General features: G+C 39.6%; 1 non-coding gene across 1 annotated transcript; it reads left to right on the plus strand.

Moving 5' to 3' along the window:
• Positions 1 to 1,123: 1,123 nt before the first annotated feature.
• trnac-gca (transfer RNA cysteine (anticodon GCA)) lies at positions 1,124 to 1,195 on the plus strand. Its single transcript has one exon. It is a non-coding gene; the product is annotated as a tRNA-Cys (tRNA).
• The last annotated feature ends 8,559 nt before the right edge of the window (positions 1,196 to 9,754 follow it).

Consider the following 9,754-nt stretch of genomic DNA (forward strand, 5'->3'; position numbering starts at 1 on the left):
ATTCGTTCATTTTGAATGAATCCTTAATATGACTTGGGAGAGATTCGTTCATTTTGTATTGACCGCGCATGCGCAAGATCCTATCTGGTTCTGTGCGGGGAAACTTGCTCGTCACGTGACAGCCTCATAGGCTACGGCTCTGCAGTCAGTACCGTCTTCGGTCTGGTTCGTTCGTTCGTTCATCACGTGACCACTTCCTGGCTCAGTATCTGACAGTCAATATTACTAATGTAATGTATAATATTTAGGAATGATCATAAAATTATCAAAACTTCCGCGGATTTCTGCAGGACTTGAAGAGCTGGACACTGGGTGAGATCGCCTGTGCTGCGGGTCTGTCAGTGTGTGTGTGTGTGTGTGTGTGTGTGTGTAAATAGTGCCCTTTGCACTAACCCATTTGTTTTGGGTTTTCTGTTTGTTAATGTATTAGTTATCATAGTATGAATTTTGGGATGGTATTTTATCCAGGGTAAGACCTACCTTCATCCTCCGACAGCCTCACTTATCCATGGAATGGATTACACAACGTGGTGAATTTACAAAGATGGGTAAATTGTCACCTTGAAGGGATGCTCTTGGATAGCAAAGATGCTCAAATAGGCTTTGGCTTTCAAGTGGAGATTGATTTGTGTTAAGTTGCCCAGCATCTGCTATGAACAAATTCCACACACCCTGCACCAACAAGGGACTGTCTCCACAGTAATATATTGCCCTGATCATTATGCCACGTCTACCAGCAGGGACTGTTTTCATTGTAACAAATAATTCCCACACCAGTAGACCACCTAGACCAGTTGACACTCTTTTCATTGGGACCAAGCAGAGTGCGTGTTAGAGAATTTTATTGCGGATCAGAAGGCCCCCTGGACGAATCCGTGTACCCCTGCCTGACTCCACTGATTCAGGTATCCTTAACTGGTTAACAGTTTACAACATTAAAAGTCGTCTGGAAATGACCAAACACAAATGATGTCATGTGTAGATAATCCCATGGCAGGAGGAAACTGCGGATTGACTTTTAATCTATGAACCCTTGGTCCAATATTAAAATGACAGGTTTAAAACACTTTGAAAGTGCATCCATTTAGAATACACCTGTTGTCAGTTGATAGCCTTTACCTGTGGGGGTATAGCTCAGTGGTAGAGCATTTGACTGCAGATCAAGAGGTCCCTGGTTCAAATCCAGGTGCCCCCTGCTGGGCTTACTTTGGGGTACCTTTAACCCTCTGGGGTCTGAGGCCTTTTTGAAGATCTGCAGTGAATCTGGGCTCTTCTTAAATTTGTGTAAATTTCAAATCTTTACCAATGTAGTAGCTAATACATTTCAACTTATTTACATAGAGCACAAACTGGGCTTTCATAATATGGCTGATGTAAGTATGTTAGATTCATGTGTGACTTTTAAGCTTATGTCAAAATACACATACACGAAAATAGAATTTTGAACTCTAGCAGAAAAACAGTGAAAATGGAGAATAAACAAACCTTGCAGATTGTTTTGAACACAGGACTGAGTTCAGGAAAGTCTTGGGTGTGGGCCCATAGAAAAACAGCTAAATTATAACACTCAGAAAGACCTTTTATTTGGGGTAAAGTGACTGATGTGCGTACCCCTGCCTTTCGCCCTATGTGTGCTGGGATAGGCTTCAGCAGACCCCCGTGACCCTAGGAGTCCTAGGAATAAGTGGGTATAGACAATAAATGAATGAATGAATGACTGATGTGCCTAACTTTTTTCAACAGAGCCTCTGTTTCACTGAATAATCAATGACTATTCATGAATATGTAAGACCTATTGACACCTGGCTCAGGTGACACCAGGTTTCCCCAGGACTCCTCAATGACGCATCAAAGAGGCTCACTGACGCGTCGCTGACACCTCTCAGACAAAATCCAGATATCTGGCATGTTAAATATCTGGGACGGTCAGCCGACTCGACATCACATGGTGTCAATTGTAGCTACGACCTCCAGCCAATAAGAGAGCAAGTCAACTGAGTTGAGGTCACCGGAAGAAAAGCAACAGCAGCAACATGGCTTCAAAAATAGTGTGGACACAACATTTATTACCGAAAGTCTCGTGTCATTTCCGGATCCACCTGTTGCATGTGTTTTCGTGACAAAACGTGGTTTGGGGACGGCGTTCAGTGACAAGAGTTGTTGTCAGATCATGTGGTGTGCGACCCCCTCTTGTGGATCATTTACAAAGCGTTGCGTAGTGTGAACACCACAAGGACAAAAAGACATAGAGTGAAGTCATGTAGTCTGAACAGCAAAGCGATCTGCCGACGGTTAAAGTCTTGTAGTGTGACCAGGCCTTAAGGTTCTGTGCAGAGAGCTTATTCCAAGGTTTGGGATCCCTGACAAAATTAGCTCAGATAATGGTACTCATTTTGTGAACAAAGTGATTCGAAAAGTGTTCCAGTATTTAAGGATAAAGCACAGATTGGGTTGTGTCTATCATCCGCAGTCACAGAGAATGGTGGATAGAGCTAATAGAACATTGAAGGCTAAACTAGCTAAGATTTGTGAGGCTGGAAAGATGAATTGGGTACAAGCTTTGCCATTAGCATTGATGAGTATGAGAATGCAAACTAACCGAATGACGCATCTAACCCCGCATGAAAAGCTTACTGGACGACCAATGCCTGTAACATACTTATGAGGACCTTATAAAGGTCCTCCGCTTGAGCAGCTCAAAAATGAACTTGGTAATTATGTAAAGCATCTAACTGAAATACATCGAGCTATATTCCAACAGGTGAAAGGTGCCACTGAAGGAAGAATGAGTGAAATCGATGAAGAGCTGAGAACTGTGCAACCAGGGGACTGGGTGTAGGTCAAGGTCTTCAAGCGAAAGTGGAACGAGCCCAGAAGGTCGGATCATTAAAGGTCATCCTGGCGACACCTACAGCATACACAGGAAAAATGCCACGATAGAACATCTCGAGCTCCCAGTCTCATGCCAACGAGGGGACCAGAGAACTGTGACAGCGCTGTGCACAATCTACACCACTTGTGCCCATTTGTTTGTCTCCTACACTCAGTTTCATTTTCCTAAGGCCCCACCCGTTTGAAGGAATTGAAAAGCTACTGTGAGTTCATTCACCTACATCCCTATGCATACGGGCCCAGAAGGTAATCTGAGTAAGGTACTAAGACAGTTGAAAGACCTCAGAGATGAGCACATAGAAAACACTTATAAACCATCAGATGATTGGTTTTCTTAGTTATTCTCTTCAAACTGGAAGGCTGTTTTGTTTAGACTAGGGACCATTGTAGGAATAGTACTACTGATATTCATATTTTTGTCATGTTGCTTAATTCCTTTGCTTCGTGCAACGTATGACACATTGGCTATTTGGACAGTATGTACAAATGACACAAGAGATTAAGCTGAAGTCTGAATTGGATGATACCATTGATGAAATGGATTTAGTAAAGTTAGCAGCGTAATGGAGGGGCACTAGAGAGACACATAAAAAGCCTTGTTGGCAAATGACTAGGGAGAATGGAGTCCAAGCCCTATAGACTATTTGTAGACCCTTTTAAAGGCTTATACACACAGTAAAAATTTACGCTGATAGTACGTATAACACTGTAGTGTGAACACAATCACATGTTCCAAAACAGACTACACACTTAACACACTCCTATAGCTAACTAGTGTTAGCTATAGGAGAGAGGACCAGTATGGTCGATGGTACAAAAGGTAGTATGGTACTTCTGCAGACATAGAAACAGGTAAATTTTGGGTAGTTTATTAAATGTATAATCATGTAAGGAACCAGATGGTTCATTGTTTTATAAAAGTTCAATGTTTTATAAAAGGACATTGCCTTAGCTCACATGCAGCAAAGTAACATGCAGTTGTGTGTACATGCATAATGAATGTCTGAATAGATGAATAAACATTTGTTACAGTCATAATAAATTAGTTGGTGCATTGTTAGGCCATTAAGAATTATTCCTGAACTTTCTGACACATCTGCAATCCATGGTTCTGACGTAAATAAAACGAAAAAAAAAAAAAAACGAGGAACATAGTCTGTCAATAAAGTGGAAGTATCTTTGTTAAAATGGATAAATAAGTTGAGAAAAACAGAAATCCTTGAGCTTAAGTGAGAGAATGCCACAACAGTCCTTATCTTACATGACTCTGACTTGAATGTTTGAGAGAGAGCTTAAGATTATTTTTTTAAATTTTAAACTTATATATACTTTAATATACTATAATGTACAAAAATATATCACAACACCTACACTATATTGCCAAAAGTATTCGCTCACCTGCCTTGACTCAGATATAAACATCCCATTCCTAATCCATAGGGCTCAATATGACGTCGGTCCACCCTTTGCAGCTATAACAGCTTCAACTCTTCTGGGAAGGCTGTCCACAAGGTTTAGGAGTGTGTATATGGGAATTTTTGACCATTCTTCCAGAAGCACATTTGTGAGGTCACACACTGATGTTGGATGAGAAGGCCTGGCTCTCAGTCTCCGCTCTAATTCATCCCAAAGGTGTTCTATCGGGTTGAGGTCAGGACTCTGTGCAGGCCAGTCAAGTTCACCACACCAGACTCTGCCATCCATGTGTTTATGGACCTTGCTTTGTGCACTGGTGCACAGTCATGTTGGAAGAGGAAGGGGCCAGCTCCAAACTGTTCCCACAAAGCTGGGAGCATGGAATTGTCCAAAATGTCTTGGTATGCTGAAGCATTCAGAGTTCCTTTCACTGGAACTAAGGGGCCAAGCCCAGCTCCTGAAAAACAACCCCACACCATAATCCCCCCTACACCAAACTTTACACTTGGCACAATGCAGTCAGACAAGTACCGTTCTCCTGGCAACTGCCAAACCCAGACTCGTCCATCAGATTGCCAGATGGAGAAGCGCGATTGGTCACTCCAGAGAACGCGTCTCCACTGCTCTAGAGTCCAGTGGCGGCGTGCTTTACACCACTGCATCCGACGCTTTGCATTGCACTTGGTGATGTATGGCTTGGATGCAGCTGCTCGGCCATGGAAACCCATTCCATGAAGCTCTCTGTGCACTGTTCTTGAGCTAATCTGAAGGCCACATGAAGTTTGGAGGTCTGTAGCGATTGACTATGCAGAAAGTTGGCGACCTCTTCGCACTATGCGCCTCAGCATCCGCTGACCCCGCTCCGTCAGTTTACGTGGCCTACCACTTCGTGGCTGAGTTGCTGTCGTTCCCAAACACTTCCACGTTCTTATAATACAGCTGACAGTTGACTGTGGAATATTTAGGAGCGAGGAAATTTCACGACTGGATTTGTTGCACAGGTGGCATCTTATCACAGTTCCACGCTGGAATTCACTGAGCTCCTGAGAGCGACCCATTCTTTCACAAATGTTTGTAAAAACAGTCTGCATGCCTAGGTGCTTGATTTTATACACCTTCTGGCCATGGAAGTGATTGGAACACCTGATTCTGATTATTTGGATGGGTGAGCGAATACTTTTGGCAATATAGTGTATATGTGTGATTATGACAGAGAAGGATAATGGAGTTTGGTGGACTGTGATAATGATTGCTTCCATCTACCTAAGTGAGGATGATGTTCCCCAATCCTGCTGTACCCCACATATAGGGCAGTGGTGGTTCAAGTGGTTAAGGCTCTGGCTCATTGACCAGAAGATCGGGGGATCAAGCCAAGTTGCCACTGTTGGCTAAACCCCTCTGCTCCAGGGGTGCAGTATCATGGCTGACCCTGTGCTTTAACCCTAACCTCCAAGGATGGGATATGTGAAGAAAAAATTTCATTATGATGTAATGTATATCTGACAAATAAAGGCTATTTCTATTTCCCCAAGTTCCCTGCGTCCGGCCTTGTCTCTGCTCAGCACCATTTGGAATTCACAGCCACAGAGCACACCGCCGACAACAGCACCCTTTACCTTCTTACCTCACCACATGAACTTTAAAATAAAACAGCACATTGCTCACATATGTATTCATTCATATATACAGAAGAAGCCTTTATTTGTCACTTAAACATTACAGCAAAGTGAAATTCTTTCTGCACACACTGCAACTTTGGAGATTGTGGTCAGAGCACCAAGTCAACAATGATACAGCACTCCTGGAGCAGTGAGGGTCTTAAAAGCCTTGCTCAGGGACTGAACATGTGGTTGAGTTACCACTGCCCCAAAATATTGCTTTCAACAGGCAAGAACAGACATTTGCATTAGATCACAACACAAAGGAAACAAGTGAATGTCAGAAGTTGGATTCGAACCCATACCTCTAGGGGAGACCACTTGGCCATCCTGACACACTAAAAGTTTATAGATTGTCAAGCTAATTATCTGAACTAAAAGCAATTAAACATCTAATCAGCTTGACAGGTCCTCTGTTGAAGTGCAGGATTCTGTATAGGTTTTGTAGTACCACAGAAACTAAACTACACTATTCCAATACTCAACTGTTTTATTTGTTAATACTGATAAATCAAGTGTTGTAGTCATTCTAGATAACATTCAAATATAAGATGTTAGGAGAAATTGGACTGCTAATCTTTGTTAGTTAATTAACTGGTCAATAAACAATAATCACCAGCATGAAATGGAACCTGTTTGGAGTGTCCATACTCAGTAATTAATTTCTTTGTCAGGTTACACTCCACAGTGGTGGTTAATGGCTCAGAAGTAAATAGACACACTGAGCTTTGTAGATTTGTATTGGAATTGTAGTGTTTGAGAAGTATTTTCAATATACTGCAATATATTCATAGAAAGGTGCCAAAAAAACCCAGTTACTATTATGGTTAGACCTGAAGAGTAAGAAAGGGTCCATAGAGTGAACATATTCTGTAGTTTGTTCACAATACTTGACAGATTTATTTCTTTTATTTATAAACTTCTTTAGAACAGAAACTTATCTTATTTACATACTTCTTTAGAACAGGAACTTTTGCAGCTTAAATTGGGCTGACCGATGAAATAGAATCTGAAAAACAACATGACTATGTCGAATGGATTAGTGTTATGTTTGGTTACTTTAGAAACCAGTTTGGATTTAAATGGAATATTGGTTCCAGATAAAGATGCAGACACCTCTGACTATAAATATACACTGTGTAGTTAAATTACTGGTTTCAATTTTTATAAATAAATGATTATTTAAATGAATTAATTAAAAGATTTAATGATTATTACAATTATTTCCTTTAATTAATTTTTCCTGCTTCATGTTTGTTTGCATAAAATATAAATATAGCTCCTTTAACTGAAGCTGAATGTAAATCCTGGATTCTACTAAAATAATCAACAATCAACACTGTCATGTGATACAAAATCACACATAAATGAGAAAGAAAAGATAACGAATCAATAAAGCAATAAACCCAGCCACTAATAAACGTGCTGCTGTCACTCTGTAACCATGTCTCTTTCAGGAAATGTTCAAGAAACTCAGCATTGTAGATTTTGTACCTATCATGTAGATTTTTATTTTTTACCTAATGAAATCATTTTTACATTGAAGATAAAGCTTTCAGATAATGTTGTTGTGTTATTGGTCACATAAATAAACAAACAATTATTTGATTAACTGATTTATTCATTGTCTAGCCCACTTGACATTGGACTAATATGGTCCAAAAAGGAGTTAGAGACACCTGGTATAATATTTAAATCCTAATTATTAGATGAATGTTAAATGTCTTGTTCCACATGTGAGACTGAATGTAATGTCAGGATGCAGTAAGTCAAGAATCTGTCAGTAAAACTGGTGACACTGTCATATGATGCTGAGGGGTGGAGCTTCATGAACCTCTGAAATATTAATATAATAAAGTACAGAAAGACCTCAGAATATTGTCATTTTGCTAACACCATTCATCATGATCACTGTTATATTCATGTGTCTGTGGCTGTCCTTAGGTAAGGTATCATTGACCTTCTCAGAAAGGAAGTGTTACATTAATGATTAATTAGCCTGTGTGATGTTAAGAATAATTAGAAAATGAGTCTGAGCAATGTAACTCAAAAATAAAAACATTGCTCTCTTCTCAATGACAGGTGACTCCATGGCAGATCCAATAGAGCCACATGTCACTCAAAGTTGTAGATGAAGGTGATGATGTTACTCTGTCCTGCAGCTACAAAGACTTCAGTGGTACAGTAAGCAACCTACAATGGTACAAACAACATCCAAAATCTAAACCTGAGTTCCTTTTTTCATCACTCCAAGTGGATTTAAAACTGACCCTATGCCACCACGTCTGTCTGCTGAAGTTGATGATAAAACTAAACAAGTGGATCTGATCATCTCCTCTGCTGCTGTATCAGACTCTGCTCTATACTACTGTGCTTTGGAGCCCACAGTGACAGGAAATCCAGCTGCACTGTACAAAAACTTTCACACAGTTTAACTACACTGAAGGCAAATATACTGCCATTTTATTCCTCTTTTAGCTGATCCCATTAGGGTTGGTTTAGCTGATCGCAGTGGCTGGGTTCGTTCTGTACTAAGGCCACAGCGAGAAAATGCTAGATCCTAGATGCTGGACTCTCTCTGTGTATCTTACATATCCACATCAATTAACTGATATATGCAATTGATTTGATTTTGATTTTTAATTTTTGACTATATATACAGTTGTAGAAATTAATTTATTTATAATCACACCCTCTGGTGTCACCCAGAGGAGGATGGGTTTCCTTTTGTCTTCCTCATATCGTCTCAGGGAGATTTTTCTTGCCACTGTTGCCTCAGACTTACTCATTAGGGATAAAGTTAATTTTAAACTTTGTAATTTCTATTCTGAATTTCTGTATTTCTGTAAAGCTGCTTTGAGACAATGTCCATTGTTAAAAGTGATGTACAAAAAAAAATTAAGTGAACTGAATTTAATTCCTTTTGGAAATAGACACAGCAAATTTACTCATAAGAGATTTTATTTAAATCTGGATCTAGTTTCCTATGATGATCACTGTAGAACTTTTGCATTCATTTTTCATATAAAAGCTTGATCTAGTGGCCAGTGAGCTTATTCATCACATATGCAGTTCCACAGAAACATATCTTAAATATTTATAAAAGTACAAATAATTTAAACACCACACAAACAGGTAGAGGCTTATAGTATTGTATAAATGATAAATCCTGAAATACAACACCAGCCATATTAATGACTTCAGTTTTCTGTCACTGAAACTGTGATGTAATGATCTGTACAAAGTTACACTACAACAGCATCACTTCCTGGGTGTGTCCTTCTAGAGACGTGTAAAGTTCAGCACATACAGCACTATTATACAGAATCCTCACAGAGCTGTGTTCAGAAATGGATCAACTATACAACTTACTGTACATAGTGAGATACATACCACTGATTCTCACTCTAGTTACAGGTAATTCATTTTCAATTATATTTAAACAGTTAATTAATTGCATTAATTAATAATTATGTTGGGTTAATCTAGTAATTTATTGTTTTCTTAAGTTTATATTGGGTTTACAGAAAATACTTCACTAATACTTCATTGCTTTTATATATATAAAAGGTAGTTTTGCAGATAAAATTGGTCCAATGGATGAAGATGTCAACATTATTGGGGAAGAAACAAACACAGTTACTCTGAAATGTTCCTATGAGACAACCATTGAATTTGTTTTGCTTTACTGGTACAAACAATATCCTAACAGCGCACCACAGTTTTTACTGTTTAAAGGTGCAAGGTCAAGTACTGGCCAGAGCACTCCTGATGATGATCGATTAGAG

This window comes from Hemibagrus wyckioides, unplaced genomic scaffold, assembly GCF_019097595.1.
Source record: "Hemibagrus wyckioides isolate EC202008001 unplaced genomic scaffold, SWU_Hwy_1.0 Contig1, whole genome shotgun sequence".
Taxonomy (NCBI): Eukaryota; Metazoa; Chordata; class Actinopteri; order Siluriformes; family Bagridae; genus Hemibagrus; species Hemibagrus wyckioides.